The sequence below is a fragment of the Peromyscus leucopus genome, chromosome 14, assembly GCF_004664715.2.
Source record: "Peromyscus leucopus breed LL Stock chromosome 14, UCI_PerLeu_2.1, whole genome shotgun sequence".
NCBI lineage: Eukaryota > Metazoa > Chordata > Mammalia > Rodentia > Cricetidae > Peromyscus > Peromyscus leucopus.
In genome coordinates this window covers 13,331,731-13,349,522 of record NC_051075.1, presented here as the reverse complement: position 1 = coordinate 13,349,522, position 17,792 = coordinate 13,331,731, and the positions used below count along the sequence as shown (strand labels likewise).

Below are 17,792 nucleotides of genomic sequence, written 5' to 3'. Positions count from 1 at the left end.
TAATATAAATTAGTGAAACCGACCCTTTCTTTAATCCAACATCATTAACGAGGAGGGCCACTGCTAACAAGATTTTAAAATGATGTAGAAATAGAAAAAAAAATAGAAGAATTAGCAAAAACTTTGAAGTGACATCATTACATTGACGGTACAGCTAATATGCACACCCAGTTTCACAAAATAACAACACGGGATTTGATACAATTAACTGCATCACGAAAACATAAGTTTCAGTTCAGTCTAATACACTTATAAAAATCTTCACATTTTAACATTGTTTATATTTCGTTGTGGTAATGCACCATCTAGACTGCCTAAAATATATTTCTTACAATCAGGAATTCAGCACCAGAATACAACTGTTCTTTGAAATAAAAAATGGTATTTTTAAACGTATTCTATGACTGTCGCTTATGTCAACATCTATCGCTACGCTATTCCTTGAAGTGTCACCACTTTTCTTTAAAATTATTACTGTGCTGGGCGTGGAAACAGGTCCCCCCTCCCAGCATCATGACAGAAAAGACAGGGACAAGAGGACAGGAGGCACTGCAACCTGATGACTCAGACATGTTTCTTCATCTTTTAAAAGGCACGCACATCTGATTCTGCTTAAGCAACAGCGGTCTGGGATACGACCATAGCGAACGAAGAGAAAAATAAATCGCCGAGGAGTGAAAATTATTCAGCTCCCTAAAACACAAGGTGCACGCTGCCGCGTCAAGGACGAGAGATCTGGAACACAGAAACCGTCAAGAAGTCTCCAGTGAACTGCCAGAGAGCAGCACCCTGTCCAGGACCCTGCACGCAACCCCGGCCGAGTAGCCGGGCGGGACCACCGGCGGGGGCGGGACACAACCAACCCAAACACCCCGGCGACCCCGCCCGCGGCCCCGGGCCCAGCGCCACCCGGGACGGGGGAAGTGGGGGCCAGCACGCCCGGCCAGCAACGCCCTCGGGAGAGCCCGGCGGGGCGTCGGCGCCGCGGAAGCCACCTGCCACCCCGCCGGCCCTCGGCCACTCACCGGGACACAGTCGGTCACGGGCGCCGCGGCCGCCACTCGCCTCCGGCCGACGCTGACGTCCGCGTCAGCTGGCCAAGCCTTCGCGCAGCTGCGGCGCCCGGAACCCAAACAGACGACCGCCGGGCGAGCACCACCCACGGCCGCGCCGCGCCCCGCCCTCCGCCACACCACGCCACGCCCCCAGCGGAAATGACGCAATCCCTGGGTCGGTGGTCTGCCTGCTGCTAGGCGTGCGCAGTAGGGCGTGGCTGTGGGAGGGAGGGGACCGGAGGCGTGTTGCAACTGGGTGCAGTTTAGCTGGGAGAGGCTCGGCGGCGGGGAGGGCTGAGCTGAGTGTGCTTTTATGGTCCGCTCTCGGGGTTGTGGGGAGGTCCATGGCTTTTAAGTTCAGTGCTGCATCTCAGAGCTGAGTCCCTGATGGCCTGCCTGCTGGTCGTCATCCGTCTTCAGCTGAGCCTGCCTGAAGGCGCAGTGCGTGCTCCGTGTGGCCCCGGTTCCTGGGAACTGCTTTTCACAGCAGCCTGGCTGAACCCTGTGATCTGCAGTGGTGACACCTTCTCTTTGTCTGTACTCCACAAATTAAAATTTAGAAGGGCTAGGAATTAACTTTAGTTCTTGATTTTTCACTGTTAAAATATCCTAACACTGTTGAAATGGTGAAAAGATTGTCCAGAACTATTACCATGGTTCTGAACTATTACCATAATTCTGAACTTTTACCATAGTTCTGAGCTAGCAGGTCCAAGTTCTGACACAACAAAGAGTGGAATTTAGAGCCAGTAGGCAAAGGGGGTGGTCACTGGGTGGAAGATTAGAAGATTATAAAGAGGTGACATACTTCCTCGCTGGGGGCAGGTGAGAGTGACCAGTTACCAAGGGTGGAGACTCATTTTATACCAACTTGGATAATTCTTGCTAACACTGGGCCTAGATAGGCCTAAGGTAGAGGTCAAAGGATCATAGCTACCTGTGAAAAGGCCTAAAAGAAACCTAACCAAATGTTGGTCAGGTTCATCAACCTACCCTCTCCTTTTGTCGGCATTAATTCCTTAAGTTAGATTTGTCTTCCTATATCAGAAATTTCCATGTAACTCTCAATTCCTCCTATACCTCCCTTTCCTTCTTTGTCAGTAACCATACCTTTAATCAGCAGTGAAGCTTGATGGATCTTACATCACCATCTCTTTCAACTTCAGCTCTGTGTTCTCATCTCCCTTGCTTTAGTTTATAAGCTTGCTGTTTGTCAATCTCACATAAACTGGTTCTACAGTTTGTAAGTGGCCTGTAACCCAGTTTCTTGCGCAGGTAGTCGTCTTTCAAAACTGCAGATCCAATCAGGTTTTTCCAGAGCAGAAAGCTTGGATGAGCAATGCATCTCCAGTAAATGGCAGGGGCATGATAAGCTTTGACTTACCTCCAAACTCTGAGCCTGGGAGTATAACAAGTCTTTCTCTGTTCTGCTAGCCAGCTCCCAAATCATGACATGGAGACTTATTATTAATTATGAAAGCTTGACCAATAGCTTAGGCTTGTTTCTAACTAGTTCATATGACTTAAATTAACCCATTTCTTTTTATCTATGTTCTTTTATGTGGCTTGGTTACCTTTACTTTGTAATGCCCGTGCTCTTTGTTCTGCATCCCTGGAGTAGCTCCCTTCTTTTTCCCAGCATCCGATGTGCTGGAAATCCTAACTGTTGACCATTCAGCTTTTTATTAAACCAATCAGAGTGACATTTATTCACAGCATACAAAAGATTATTCCACAACATGGGGGCATACTAAGGTCTGGGGTCCTGTTATAAGCAGTCCTTGGAGCCTGTGAATATATTAAGCTACATTGCAAGGTAGTCTTGAATATGTGATTAAAGTCAGATTTTAAGAAAGGGAGTTACCCTTAATTTTCCATGGGGGGCCTGAAAAAACTCAGATGTGAGTTCAATAGGAACTCTGAGACAGATTGTTGGGGATAAAGAGTTTATTAGAGGAGTTATTAAAGCCACAAACAACAGTTTGATTGAGGATATGAAGAGTCAGGGTCTATGTGACAGAAGTTGGGGTCTCATATTTTTCTGAGGTGAAGGTGGTTTTACAGGACAAATCCATAGCCAAGCTTTCTGATTCCCAGGCAGGAAGCAGTCAAAGGGATGAGGAGCAGGGATGTACGACCATTTGTCATCGTCCCCCCATTTGATGTAAATTTATTCCCCAGAGTGAATTTTTGAGAGATTTTGCACCTGTGAGTTTCTTAACTAGAGATTCACAGACACTGCTCTCAGCAGGATTCTTGTAGATATCTGAGAAGGGGGAAGAGCTGCTGCAAGGTCTTGTGGCCTGAGCAATGACTAGACTGAAGCACGATCCTAATTAGTCTTAATAATAAAAACCTGCAGTCTGGTACGGGATGAAAGCTGAAAGATCAGAGAAGTCGAGCAGCAGCCACTAGAAACTTCTTACCTCTACGAATCCTCAGGCTGAATGGGGGCCCTCCCAAGATCCTGTCTCCACTTGTTATGCCCAGATCATGGGGACCCCCAAAAGACCACCACAGAGACCAAATCCTGCCTGTAAAAGCAAAGGGTCTTTATTACCTTCAAGCTCAGGGGCTTGGTCTCTCCGTCTGATGAACAGTGAAAGCAGAGAGCCCTGAGCCCAGGCGAGGTAGAGCTTTTTATCATAGCAGAGATTGGGATGAGGGGATTTCCAGGGTTCAGGACCCTGATTGACTGACATTTATCTAGGGCTATCTGCAAAACAAAAATAGGTGTGTGCTAAACTCAAGGACATCTGGCCAACTTATCTAATGGTTGGAATATTTGGGATGTCAGGTACTTCCCCTTGGATGTAGGCCCTTCCTGGGTGAGGTCAGCTTATGGCTTTTCCTGGGTCCAGGTGTTGAGGGTCACAGAACTGTGCCTGGGCCTCTAAGCCTGTCATTGCAGCTGTGTGGTCAAACTGTTTTGGGGTCCTTCCACACACTCACCTTATATATTCCTGTCACTACTTCCCAAGTGCTGGGATTAAAGGCGTGTGTCACTACCACCTGGCTCTGTTTCTTTTAGACTGGTTCAATCTCTTGTAGCCCAAGGTGGCCTTGAACTCCTGATCTTCCTGCTTCCTCCTTCCAGTGCTGGGATTAAAGGTGTGTGCCACCACTGCCTGGCCTCTATGGTTAACTGGTGGCTAGCTCCACTCTCTGATCTCCAGGCAAGCTTTATTTGTCAGAACACAAACAAAATATCATACAACACTAGACTCTAACATTACATTCTTACAAGCCCAGTCTAATCACAGAGCCTATAACAGTAGCAAAGATGTGGGAGAAGAAAAGCCAGATTTAAGATGTAGGGAGGAGACACTGAGAAATTTGATAAGGAACTATATTTATGTAAAAACAGAGTTCTCACCTCAAAAGAAATAAAAGATAGTTTATCATGGAGCCACACAAAGGTGACCAGGGCCTCAGAACACGAATTCATTTATCTCAAATACCATGTTTCAAAGTAATGGAAGTATCATGAAAGTTTTATAGTTTCAGAACAGAAGAAAGACAAATTGAGGCACTTTTAAAATGCATCGGTGGGAACAACAGACAGGCAGATTATAGCAAATCAGGGAAATCTGTCATAGGTTTCAAATGTTGTGCGGCATCATTCTTAACATTTAGGTTGGTAGAAAGTAGTGGTCTGTGTTGCCTGATAGTCAAGGATATTTAGTCTAATACAGAAATGCACTATGAATGGCTGTTAACATATAGAAATAGCTCAAGATAATTTGGTTTAAGATCTGTATCATTCCAGCTCTTTACAATCAGGAGATTCTACTTAGTTGGCCTTGTATAAGCTTTAACACAGATGCCCAGTTTTTGTTTGTTTGTTTGTTTGTTTGTTTGTTTGTTTTCTGGGAACTTTGGTTCACATCTTTAGGTGACTTTGAAGAAGCAAGAGAGGCTCTTGCCTAATAGTCTGCAGAGAAATGGAGGCCTTAAGTCTGTTGCAGCAGGAACGGAACTGAATTCTCCATCAACCTAGTAAATCCTTAACATTTTACACGTTTTATTTTATTAATATTTATTGTACAAAATAATGGGTTTAATTGTGATCTAGTAATTTGAAAACACATTCCTTCTTCAAACCTTCATATAAAATCCTGGGTCTATTGATACCTTGATTTCATCCTTCTGAGACCTTTGACAGAACACCCAGCCAGTAGTTCTATCAGACTTTTGATTCATAGAACTGTGACATAATACACTTGTTTTAAGCCACTAAATTTACAGTGTTTTGTTTCAGTAGCAATAGAAAATTCATCTAATTAGCTGCATATAATTTGGAGACATAAAAGGGAACATATCTATTTTTACCTGTAGCCCTGGGGTGTTGCATTTAGTAGGCATTCAGTAAATACTTAGTGAGTATATATTAAATGAATTAAAATCATTGAGTCAAACTTTTCTGAGTGTCTTCTGTATGCTTAGCGCCAGCATTTCACTGGATGTGAAGAATGGCACCTTCGTGGAACTCAAAGTGAACCTTACTTGGAGGGTTGGGTAGGAGAACTCTTAAGCCAAGTCTTAAGACAGCAAATTGTGAGAAGGAAGGCAGGTGACAGGTGGCATTGTATGGAGTAAAGGTAAAGAGTGAAAGGCTAGAGCTTTCCAGGGAGAAGGGACCTCGTGATCGAAGACAGTGAGGGAAGAACTTAGGCACTGAGTGCTCATTATGATGTATGTTTCAAAGTGGCTGCTTGTCTCTTTTTTCTGGTAATGGAAGGGTATTAAAAGGGTTGGCTGAAAACTGAAGCTGAACTCGAATTTGCTATTCTAGGTGCTTGAGTCCCTGTCAAATTTTAAGGCAAAGAGTAATACAGTAAAATGTAAGCTTGACCGAGACGATGAGTGCTGTTACACTGTTCCTCTGTGGACTCTGAATAAAGTCATTCCTTCATCACCCCCAAAGTTACCTTCAAGAGTTACTTATCTTCCAAGCTCCAGGAGTCCAATTGATGAGAGAGAGGAGGGATTCTATGAGCAAGGGACATCAAGATCATGATGGGAAAATGTACAGAGATGGCCAGCCAAACTAGTGGAAACACATGAACTGTGGACCAATAGCTGAGGAGCCCCCCATGGTACTGGACTAGGCCCTCTGGATAGGTGAGACAGTTGTTTAGCTTGAACTGTTCAGGGGGACTCCAGGCAGTGGGATAGGCACCCATATTTGGTGCATGAGCTGGCTTTTTGGAGCCTAGTGCCTATGATGAGACACTTTGTGCAGCCTTGGTGCAGGGCAGAGGGCTTGGACCTGCCTCAGCTGAGTGTGCCAGACTCTGCTGACTCCCAATGGAAGACCTTGCCTTAGAGGAGGTGGGAATGGGTGGGATTGGGGGGAGGGGGATAGAGGGTGGGAGGAGGAAGGTGAGGGGAATCTGTGGTTGGTATGTAAAATGAATAGAAAATCTCTTAATAATAATAATAAATAAAAAAGAGTTGCTTTTCTATATTTTAGATAAGCACTCTGAATTTTTCTGCATGCCTTGAGACCAGTTTATCTAACTTCCTGATAGAAAAATAAACCAGTTATATAATGTAATTTTCTGGATTAAAAAAAACAATAGCTTTATTGTTAGACTAATTATATCCTAGATTTTGCCAAAAGAGTTAACACAAAATTGAAGCTTAATGTTTCATGTTATCTTTAACTTGCTTTTGAATCTGAGGTGTATTTTATCTATTAGCTAATATTCATTGCCTTATTTATTCATAGAATATTTCATCCAGTTAAAATTTCAGAAAAATAATCTCAAAGTGCTCCTGATACTCAATTTTATGTTTAATTTTTTATAAACAAGTATCAGTATTTGTATTGCTTAATTTCAGATATAGAAAGGTGGAGTCTTACTATCCCTGCTTACTGGTTATAATACTTTACATATAATTGCCTCTGCAAACTTCCTTTTTCTCACAATGACAGTTCTCAGAAACCCGGTTTAATCACACAAAGGCTTCATGATCTGTGGCACAGGAATGAGGTTTGGTGATTGGACAGTGTAATCAGGCTGCCTACCTAAAGTTCTCAGTAGTGCTATAGCATGTTGGGTCTTCCAAGAAACCAGCTGCTAACACAGACCACAGAATTCATCTTGGGGCAAAAACTTTTACCAAAGAAGGAGAGAAATGCAGGGCAGTGAAACAGAGTGTGGACAATACAGCACAGATTAACTCTGGCTGGAAGTATGAATGAAGTGATGTGATGCTACAATGGAACAAGTAGCCTTTTTCCTTCAGTGTGTTTGAGAGTGTTGAGAATTTAGAGGTTCTCCATGGAGTTGCAGCCTTTGGGAAGTGTGATACCTGTGGAGAGCATGTGCTTTGAAGATTGGAATTCTAACTTTGACATTTACTTGAGAAATTCACCCAACTTTTAAGTCTCATTTACAACAGCTGAAAAAATGTATTCAAGAACTTTTGGGTCCTGTTTGGGATAGATTGTTTTTAAAAGGCAACAAACACTTGCTTATATTTTATAAAAAGTATTAAGGTATTATCTTCAGAGTCCCATCAACTAGATTTTCTTCATTGCCTAAATGATAGTGAACAAGGCTTATAACCCCACTGAGTCTTACTTTCTTAGCTAAACATAGAGGGCACAATGACACCCATCTTGTAAGGTTTTGTGGAAGCTTAAATGAGATAACATGTAGGCAGACTTTTCTTTCCTGCCCACTAGTTCCCAAACAACCAACACAGAGACTCAATATCAATTATAAATATTCAGCTGATAACTCAGGCTTATTACTAACTAGCTCTTACAACTTAAATTAATCCATTTACATTAATCCACATGCTGTCACATGGCATTACCTCTCTTTCATCTTGTACCTCCTGTTTCCTCTCCATGTCTCACTGGTGACTCCTCTGATCTGCCTTTCTTCTTCCCAGTGTCCTTAGTCTAATTTTCCTGCCTGCTAGTCAGGTTCTTTATTAAACCACTCAAAGTGTAATTTACACAGTATACAGTAGTATTATTCCACAGCAATAAAACATGTAAAATGCCTAGTATTTATTAAATTATTAATCATATACACATAAAAATCATGTACATAACTTACTTTAAAAATACAATTTCGAAGTTAGGTGAGGTGGCACATGCCTTTCATCCCAGAGCTGTGAAGGACTGAGGTAGGAGAATCTGTGATTTTGAGACTATCCTGATTTACACAAGTTTCAGACCAGGTAGAGATACATAGTGATAGCCTGACTCTAGAGTAAATAAATAAATGTCATTTCACTAAAAAGTGCTAACAATTATTGGAGCTTTCAAGTTGTAACCTTTTTGCTGATGGAAGGTCTTGCTTGGTACTGATGGCTGCTAACTGATCAAGGTGATGGTAGCTGGAGGTTGGGATATTAGTGGCAATTCCTTAAATTTAGAGCAGAGAAAAGTGCCACATCAATGAGTCTTTTTTGCATGAAGATTTCTAGGTGTCATACAATGCCATTTGTAACATTCTATTTATAGTAGAACCTCATTTTGTGGTTGTTGTTGTTTTTTGTTCTTTTCTAGACAGGGTTTCTTTGTAATTGCTCTGGCTGTCCTGGAACTTACTTTGTAGATCAGGCTGGCCTCAAACTCATGGAGATTCAGGCTGGCCTCAAACTCATGGAGATTCACATCTCTGTCTCCTGAGTGCTGGGCATGTGCCACCATGCCTGGTTAGAACATCTTTCTTAATCAGAATTCACCTTCTCAAATCCTGCTACTCTTTGATCAACTATGTTTATATAATATTCACAAATCTTTCCTTTTCATTTCTGGAGCAGTCACAGCATCCTCACCGAAAGCAGACAGCATTTCAAACACCTTCCTTCCTCATCCATAAGAGCATTCCCTCATATGTTGACTTTATCATGGGATAATCTCATTTTAGTTTTCTTACCATTTCCACCAGAGCTGAAGTTACTCTGTCACTGAAATCTTGAGACTTCCCAAGTCATCCATGAATATTAAAATCCACTTCTAAATTCCTGTTAATGTTGATACTGTGACCTTCTCCCATGGGTCACAAATGTTCCTAAAGGCATCTGGAATGGGAAATCCTTTCCAGAAGGTTTTCAGTTTACTTTGTCAAGATTCACCGGATGAATCAATATGGCAATTACAACTTTACAAAGTGTAATTCTTATATAATAAGACTTGGAAGTTGGCATTTCTTTTTTATTCGTGAGCAGTGAGATGAATACTCTGTTGTCATGAGCACTATATTTCTCTTTGGGAACTGCACTGACAAGGCATACTGGCAAGAAACAGTAATACTTGAAAAGGAATCCTACATGTTGAGCTAGCTCATTGGTCCCCTTTTAACCAAATTCAGAATTGCTAACAACATTAGGTTATAAAAGAAGAAAAATAATAACATACTTACACCAGATTAAAAATGGAGCCATCAAAAAAAAAAAAAATGCCGGGCAGTGGTGGCACACGGCTTTAATTCCAGCACTCGGGAGGCAGAGCCAGTTGGATCTCTGTGAGTTCAAGGACAACCTGGTCTACAGAGCGAGATCCAGAACAGGCACCAAACTACACAGAGAAACGCTGTCTCAAAAACAAAACAAAACAAAAAAACCCTAAACAAACAAACAACAAAGAGCAGCCTGGCTGTCAGTGGAATCAGGAGAGCTTCAATAACTACCCAATGGACCACCATACAGACACAAGCCTTGCCACAGGACACATCTACCCAAAGCACAGAGCTGATTGCACTCACCCAAGCCCTACACTGGGAAAAGGACAAATGAGTAAACATTTATACAAACAGCAGGTGTGCTTTGCTACCCTTCATGTGCATGCCCTAATTTACAAGAAGAGAGGCCTACTGACTGCTAAAACAACTGTTCAAACAAAACAAAAATTCTTACTCTCCTTGGAGTGGTCTGGTTGCCCAAGAAATGGCTGATATCCATTGCAAGGGACATCAAACAGCCAACACACATGAAGCCCAAGAAAATCAGAGTGCAGATCAGGGGGCCCTGACAAACAGCAGAGATGCCCTTGGAGCCCCTTTCTGTCTTGTGCTTTGTTTTTCCTGATCCCTAGCTCCCTCTCCAACCCACTTACTCCTAGAAAAAGGAAGACAAGGCCAAGGCCTGATCCCCAGATGCAAAACAGGATACAACTGAATGGCAGATCTTGCCAGACTCAAGAATTATCTTTCCTGCAGCCCTCAGATGCCTTTTGGTGCTTCAACTACACTGGACTCCCCATCTGGGTACCATCAGACTGACTGAGTTATTATTGCCTCAATTAAGCCAATGATCCCCAGGATCCAGTATTTACCCCTTAACCAAGATCAAAAACTTAAAAGTAACTAAAAAAAAAAAAAAGAAAGAAAGAAAGAAAGAAAGAAAGAAAGAAAGAAAGAAAGAAAAGAAAAATGAGAAAATGCTACCGTGAGTATTGTGGCCCTAATTGGAGGAGAAATGGACCCGCTTAGGTAAGTTATCAGATAGATGCAAACATTAGACATCTTCAATTGTAATTACTTCTCCCTCAGTATGCTCTATGCCCTCTTCTGGCTTCGTCAGGCAGTTCTGTGCAACTATCTCCTCCACCCCAACACACACACACACACACACACACACACACACACACACACACACACACACACATAACTAAAAAATATTTTGTTAAAAAAATTAACAGCCGGGCGGTGGTGGTGCACACCTTTAATCCCAGCACTAGGGAGGCAGAACCAGGTGGATCTCTGTGAGTTTGAGGCCAGCTTGGTCTACAGAACCAGATCCAGGACAGGCTCCAAAACTACACAGAGAAACCCTGTCTCAAAAAAACAAACAAAAAAAGAAAAGCAAACAAAGTTAACAGAGCTGTTTTAAAAGGCCAGGTAGTAGCTTATGGTGCTATATAGATGATATAGAAAAGTCACACATTCTAAAAATATATCCTTTAAATATTTAAGGTATAGAAGTAATCTTCCAACTTCTGCTCTAATTGAAAATACTATTCCATGTTCAACAAAACACAGAGGCAAAAGAGGAGAATAACTAATACCTTGTTTAGCACTAGATGGAAAATCAAAGTGGTAAGTTGTATGGGTACTTCCAAGTTATTATTGAGTTTAAAGTTTTAATTTATCAAAAGTAAAAGAAAATAGAAAAAATGAGAAGAAAGAGAATGAAGTTGGAAAGTTGGAATAGTAATCTTTCAGAGTTCTGCATTAGATTCTCTGGGTTCATTGCTCCACCTTCATGAAAAGTATCATTCCATTGTGTTTCTATTTCTCCTTCTGGAAAGTGACTCGGGCCCTGTTAAAATATATTTCCCTAGCAATACAAATAGAAGCATGAAAGAAAATATTTTGGCTATTTAACTCACACTTTGATTATTTTAAAACATTTAAAAATATCTATGTGTATGCTAGTGCACCAGTATGAGTTTATGTGCACCGCATGCAGGCAGGTACTCATGGAGAGCAGAGGACAGTATCAGAACCCCTGGAACTTGAGTTAAGAGGCAGTTGGGAGTCCTCTGATATAGAACCAAACCCAAGTTCTCCACAAGAGCAGTAAGAGCTCCTAACTGCTGTCCCATTTCCCCAGCGCCTCATTTTAATATTTTAGAACTTCATTTCAATAATGGTTTGCTGCTGAATTTTTTTTTTTCTGTTGGGTCTAGAGAAAATGACAGAGTTTCATGCATGCTAGGAATGTGGTATAATACTGAATAGTAATCTTAGCCTCTGGCAACTAATTTCTAAACCTGAATTAAGTTGATGCTTGCAAAGCAACCTTTAGAGTACTGAGGTTTTTGTTGTTTGTTGGTGTTGTTTTGCAAAGAGCTAGCTAAGATTTTGGTAACCAAGTTTGTTTTAGTGCTTGCTAATTAATACTGTATCCTAATTCTTGTAAGCCATGAATTCATAAAATCTTACTAACTTTGAAATCCTGAAAAGGCTTGATGTAGCAGAGTAAGTTGCATTACTTGGGTCTTCTGCCTTTCGCTAACTCTCATAATTTTATTCTGATCTTTGGATAATGACCAAAACATTTCTTGAGCCATTTCCTATGATAAATGATTTTTGATGACTTAAATATACTGTTACCAAACTGCTGTGGATATCACTCTATATAAATAAAACACTGATGGCCAGTGACCAGGCAGGAAGTATAGGCGGGACAAAGAGAGAGGTGAATTGGGGAAACAGGAAGAAGGGAGGAGAGACACTGCAGCCACCGCCAGGACAAGCAGCATGTAAAGATGCCAGTAAGCCACCAGCCATGTGGCAAGGTATAGATTTATAAAAATGGGTTAATTTAAGATATAAGAACAGTTAACAAGAAGCCTGCCACGGCCATACAGTTTATAAGTAATATAACTGTCTGAGTGATTATTTTATATGTGGATTGTGGGACTGCGGGGCTTAATGGAACCTGGAGAGAAGCTCTCCAGCAACACCAAACAAAACACATAAAACAAGTAGGGGAGAGAAATCAAGCTAAGACTGTTTATTTTCTGTCCAGAAAGATAGAGAAAAGTATTCATAAGGATGATGAATTGTAATTACTTTGATAAACTTAATCACTATTTTATTTGAAAATAATCTCATTTACAGAAAAAATGCAAATAGAATTTATAAATGAGATTTTTTTTCTGGCCCTTTTAGGGTAAGTGCTGACCTGATACCCTTTTACCTTCTACTGTATTAGTGTGGTTTTCCTGCAAATCATCATAATCATACCCATCAAACTCTGGTAATTAACAATGTTTCATGACCATCCTTGAATCCTGAGACCTCCTACAATAGTCATGGGTCTTTAGGCTCCCTCTTTTTGGAATAGTTCTTCAGTCTTTGTGATAAACTTGACCCAAACTGGTTATTTTGTAGTTTGTCCTTAAATTCCCTTGCCTCGTGATTAGATTAAGATTATGTATTGCCAGTGGTAACACCACAGAAGTGACACTATGTTCTCATAACTCACTACTATCTGATGATACATGATTTTGACTTGGCCTATGGTGAATGATACTTTCTCTGGTCACCTCGGTTGTTATGGTTGTTACATGCCAATTTATTTTCCATTCTGAAGAGCTTCCTTTTCTCTTTGTAATTAAGAAATATTTTGTAGGATTTATTTGAAACATTGAGTAATCCCACTCTTCATCAAACATTACATTATCAGATTAAATAAAACTCACAGCCGGGCATTGGTGGCGCACGCCTTTAATCCCAGCACTCGGGAGGCAGAGCCCAGGCGGATCTCTGTGAGTTTGAAGCCAGCCTGGGCTACCAAGTGAGCTCCAGGAAAGGCGCAAAGCTACACAGAGAAACCCTGTCTCGAAAAAACAAAACAAAACAAACAAACAAACAAAAAAACCTCACAATCATGAGGGCCATAAGAATGTCTGTACTTATCCACCTGTTCCAGCCCCATCAGAACTTTGAATATAGGAACTGGAAGAAAACAAAATTATAATTAACCTTATAAAAGGGCTCTTGAATGATACATTTGAGATAATTCTTCTAGACTATCAGAAATAGTCATGTGGAACCAGGCATGGTGGCACACACTGCATTCTGGAGGCAGAAGCTGGTGAATTTCCTAGTCAGAGGCCAGCCCCGGTCTAAGAGTTCCAGGATAGCCAGAACTACTCAGAGAAACCCTAGCTTAACCCAACCCCCAAACATGGGGGCTGGATAGATTGCTCAGTGTTGAAGAGCATTGCAGAGGACCTGGATTCTGTTCTTTCTTTGGTTAATTTGTCTAAAGGTTTATTAAATCTTCTTACAGAACCAACTCCTTGTTTCACTGGAGTTTTGTTGTTGTTTGTTTCTATTTCATTGGTGTCTGCTCTGATCTTTACTATTTCTTTACAACTACTAGTTTTGGTTTTGGTTTGTTCATCTTTTTCCAAGGCATTAAGATACACCATTATTTGAGTTCTTTGTGAGTTTTTGACCTGAGCACTCAGAGCTGTAAGTTTCCTCTTACGACTGCCTTAGTTGTATCCCATAGGTTTTCAGGGATAAAATTTCAATTTTAGGAAATTTTTAATTTCCTTCTTGATTTCTTTCATGTGTTGTTTGGTCTTTAGGAGCCTGGTCTTGGCTCAGTGCAGAAATTACCTTCCCTGTTGCAGCTTTGCTGTGTGAAATACACACAACTTCTCTCTTGGGCCAGCTCAATTTCATGCCTATAGCTTTCCTTGATGGCTGACAGTCCTATGGCTTTGGAATCTCCAAAATCCTGAGGTCTCCATTGAAATTTAAGCTTTTCCTCTGCAGCTTTAAACAATGGTCTCCTAGGAACTCTTTGCAGGAACTGTGACCCTGGCAAACGTTGCCTGGCCTCAGTGGCTCTCTAGAACTGTGGAGCAAGCTTCCTTGATCCCTTCAATCTTACATCTCTTATGACCGCAACATCAATAACACATGAACAATGCTGCCATCTAGGGATGGAGCCTGGCCCCATGACAATTATCGGAAGTCTCAAGATCTAAAGGGTCAGCACGAAGCTGAAACATCTTCCTGTGCAGATGCTTTCTGAGGAGGATTCCTTCAGTGGAAGTCTCTTCGACAGTTTATGTTCTCTCCTTTCAAATGAAGTTTCATTTCAGGAAATGGAGACTTTGATGGCTGTGACCTTTCTTCTGGACACCTTTCTTGTCCCCGTACAAGATTCTAGTTTTCTTTTTAATGGTGCTAAGCCTTCTAACAGTTACTTTCAAACTTACCTCATTGATAATTTTAAACTTGTTCATACCCTTCACAAAAAAAACCCAGGAATTTTTATTATTTTTCTGCTTCAATTTTTGTTCTCTTTCAGTGTAGACCTGGAGCAGAAAACAGTAGTCATGCCCCAAGATGAGTGCTGTCTTGATGTTTCCTCTGTCAAACAAGTTTGTCCATTATTTTCAAATTCAACCTTACTCAGATTCTTTGTCAGAGTATCAATAAATGATTCTTGGCCCAGTTCCTGAAAGTCACTGCCCTCTCTAAAGTCTCATGTGTAGATGAATTGTGAAACAGTTATATATATATATATACCAGAGCCAAATATTGGGGTTAAAACCTGAAAGATCAGATGAATAGGAAAAGGCACAGCCACGTCTCACCTCACCGACTCCTCAACTTCCAAAGAGACCTACTTCCTGTATACCCATGCCTATATGCCTTTCTGTTATGCCAACTCATTTTCTCTCCACCCAGCTACATCATTTCCTGTCTGTCTGTACAGACCTCCAGATCTTTATGGTTAACTAGTGCTGGAATTTAAGGTATGTGCCTCCATGCCTGGCTCTGTTCCCAGTGCAGCCTTGAACTCACAGAGAGCCAGAGGGATCCCTGCCTCCTGAATGACAGTATTAAAGGGGTGTGCTACCATTGCCTGCCATCCATGTTTAATACAGTGGCTGGCTTTTTCTTCTGATCCTCAGATAAACTTTACTGGGAGACACAGATAAAATATCACCACGCTCATGAGCTGGGCCCCCATAGTCCTTGGCATTCTTATCTTCCACTCTCCTACCAGAATGGCTCATTAGGTCAGTTTGCAAAAGTCAAGGACTTTTCTAGCCAAAGCAGCAACTCTTCCAAATTCCAGCCACAAAACAGTTCTAACAGCCTAAGAACCACAGTAAGGTTGTCACAGCAATCCCTCATCTTGTGTACCATTTTTCTGAGTTAAGCATTTTTTTGGCACTGCGTAAAATACTCTCATAAAAGCAACTTATGGGAGAAAGGGTTTATTTGGCCTCACAGTTTGATGTTCTTAAGGTTAATGCTTAGTGTTAACCTGACAGAATCTGGAGTAATTAGGGACATGGGCTTTTGGGTGTCCCTGTGGGAGAAAGTCTTCATTTACTGAGATGGACAGACCCACCTCTGTGGGTGGCACCTTTCCTTGATAGGACCTATGGAAGTGGAGGAAGGGAGCTGAGCAACAGCATGCACTCATTGCTCACTGCTTTCTGATTGTGAATGCGATGTAACCCTCTGCTTGAAGTGCCTGCCACCTTTACTTGCCTACTGTGATAGATGTACTCTCGAACACTGATCCAGAACAAACCTTTTCTCCATTCAGTTGTGTTTGTCAGAATATTTTATCACAGCAACAGAAGGAAAGCTAAGACAAGGTGTAGTCATATAGTTCATCTTGGCAAGGCAGCCAAGGAGACAGGTTATATTGTCTTGAGGCAGCTGGTTATATTGAGTCCAGTGTCAAGAAGCAGAGAGCAATGAGTGATCACGCTCAGCTAGCTTCCTCTTTTTGGTACAGCTGAGAACTCAAGCCAGGAAAGAGTGATGTTCTCCTCTAGTTACCTCAAGTAATCAAGATAATCTCACACAGACATGTCCAGACACTAACCTAACCTAAATAATCTCTCATAGATGTGCCCAGAAGCTTGTCCTTTATGTTATTACAAATCCTGTTAAATTGACAATCAGTATTAACCATTACACTCATCTCTGTACTGCTTTAAGTTTAGTTGTGGAGACACTTGGTGATGATTCAGAGGCAAAGTAGCTCAGATGATCCCAACTTTGTAGTGGGTAGCACAGCCACTGGGTTCACAAGACAAGGTCCATGCAGCATGTTCAGTAAATGCACCATTGGAAAGGTTGGAGATCTCATATCTTCTGACCTAAGATTCCTGGGTGCACATGGTATGGTATGGTTTGGTGTGGTATGGTATGGTATGCAACTGTAGGGAGAGTAACTTTACATCCTCTGACCTCATGTGTTGGGTTGTGTATGGCACAACAGGGAAGGAATGTGAATCAGGAGTGGAACCAGGGATTGTGTGTCCTCTGACACCATGAACCAGATTGTGGGGTACGGTGGGAGAGTGTGCCAAAAGCAAAGGGTTGTGCAACCTCTCACCTCAGGAGCCGGGGTATGCTAACTGTGCTGGGAGTGTGTGTGTGTCAAAGATGGCCAGCCACCCAGCTACACAACAAGCCATGGAGTAAGAGTAAGATTTACAGAAGTAAAAGAATGGGAAAAGCCCAGAGGCAAAAGGTTGATGGGATAATTAAAGTTAAGAAAAGCTGGCAAACAAATACTATAAAATACCTTGGGGTAACTCTAACTAAGCAAGTGAAAGACCTGTATGATAAGAACTTTAAGTCTCTGAAGAAAGAAATTGAAGAAGATATCAGAAAATGGAAAGATCTCCCATGCTCATGGATAGGTACAATCAACATAGTAAAAATGGCAAACTTACCAAAAGCAATCTACAGATTCAATGCAATCTCCATCAAAATCCCAACACAATTCTTTACAGACTTATAAAGAACAATACTTAACTTTATATGGAAAAACAAAAAACCTAGGATAACTAAAAGAATCCTGTATAACAAGGCAACCTCTGGAGGCATCATGATCCCCGACCTCAAGCTCTACTATAGAGCTATAGTAATAAAAACAGCTTGGTACTGGCATAAAACCGACATGTGGACCAATGGAATCGAATTGAAGACCCTGACATTAATCCACACACCTATGAACATATGATTTTCAACAAAGAAGCCAAAACTGTACCATGGAAAAAAGAAAGCATCTTCAACAAATGGTTCTGGCATAACTGGATGTCAACATGCAGAAGATTGCAAATAGATTTATATCTGTTACCATGCACAAAACTCAAGTGGATCAAAGACCTCAACATAAGTCCAGTTACACTGAACTTGATAGAAGAGAAAGTAGGAAGTAGTCTGAAACAAATTGGCACAGGAGACCACTTCCTGAGTA

At 41.5% G+C, this 17,792-nt stretch overlaps 1 protein-coding gene across 3 annotated transcripts in view; it reads right to left on the bottom strand.

Annotated features, from left to right (window-relative positions):
* Pnpla8 (patatin like phospholipase domain containing 8) overlaps positions 1-1,157 on the bottom strand; it is a 69,339-nt gene extending 68,182 nt beyond the window's left edge. For 2 of the 3 annotated variants that reach the window (XM_037210510.1, XM_028882740.2), the window contains exon 1: positions 1,026-1,157. The gene's annotated coding sequence lies outside the window, so the exon portion shown is untranslated. The remainder of the gene's footprint in view (positions 1-1,025) is intronic. The other variant, XM_037210511.1, reaches the window with a different exon arrangement.
* Between the last annotated feature and the right edge of the window lie 16,635 nt (positions 1,158-17,792).